This window comes from Arachis ipaensis, chromosome B3 (assembly GCF_059453495.1).
Source record: "Arachis ipaensis isolate K30076 ecotype BB chromosome B3, ASM5945349v1, whole genome shotgun sequence".
NCBI classification, from domain to species: Eukaryota; Viridiplantae; Streptophyta; class Magnoliopsida; order Fabales; family Fabaceae; genus Arachis; species Arachis ipaensis.
The window spans coordinates 104,591,270-104,592,181 of NC_142438.1; the positions used below are offsets into that span (position 1 = coordinate 104,591,270).

Genomic DNA, 912 nt, shown 5'->3' on the forward strand with positions numbered 1-912 from the left:
ACTGGGACTCACGTCCTCCTCACTCTTTCCAGGTTCGGCCATGTTGGTCATGGTTATGGCCTTGCACTCTCTCTTGGGATTTTCTTCTGTATTGCTTGGGAGAGTATTGGGAGGAGTTTCAGTAATCTTCTTACTCAGCTGACCCACCTGTGCCTCCAAATTTCTAATGGAGGACTTTGTCTCATTTATGAAACTTAGTGTGGTCTTGGATAGATCAGAGACTATGGTTGCCAGGTCAGAATGGCTCTGTTCAGAATTCTCTGTCTGTTGCTGAGAAGATGATGGAAAAGTTTTGCTATTGTTAAACCTATTTCTTCCACCATTATTATTGAAGCCTTGTTGAGGCTTCTATTGGTCCTTCCATGAGAAATTTGGATGAATTCTCCATGAAGGATTATAGGTGTTTCCATAGGGTTCTCCCATGTAATTCACCTCTGCCATTGCAGGGTTCTCAGGATCATAAGCTTCTTCTTCAGAAGATGCTTCTTTAGTACTGTTGGATGCAGCTTGCAATCCATTCAGACTTTGAGAAATCATATTGACTTGCTGAGTCAATATTTTATTCTGAGCCAATATGGCATTCAGAGTATCAATTTCAAGAACTCCCTTCTTCTGAGGCGTCCCATTGTTCACAGGATTCCTCTCAGAGGTGTACATGAACTGGTTATTTACAACCATGTCAATGAGTTCCTGAGCTTCTGCAGGGGTTTTCAGATAAAGAGATCCTCCTGCAGAATGGTCCAATGACATTTTTGACAACTCAGACAGACCATCATAGAATATACATATGATGCTCCATTCTGGAAGCATGTTAGTAGGACACCTTTTGATCAATTGCTTATATCTTTCCCAAGCTTCATAGAGGGACTCACCTTCCTTCTGTCTGAAGGTTTGGATTTCCACTCTAAGCTT

At 41.8% G+C, this 912-nt stretch overlaps 1 non-coding gene across 1 annotated transcript; it reads left to right on the top strand.

Annotated features, from left to right (window-relative positions):
• The first annotated feature begins 804 nt into the window (after positions 1–804).
• LOC148571887 (small nucleolar RNA R71) lies at positions 805–912 on the top strand. The gene has a single exon (XR_015907983.1). It is a non-coding gene; the product is annotated as a small nucleolar RNA R71 (small nucleolar RNA).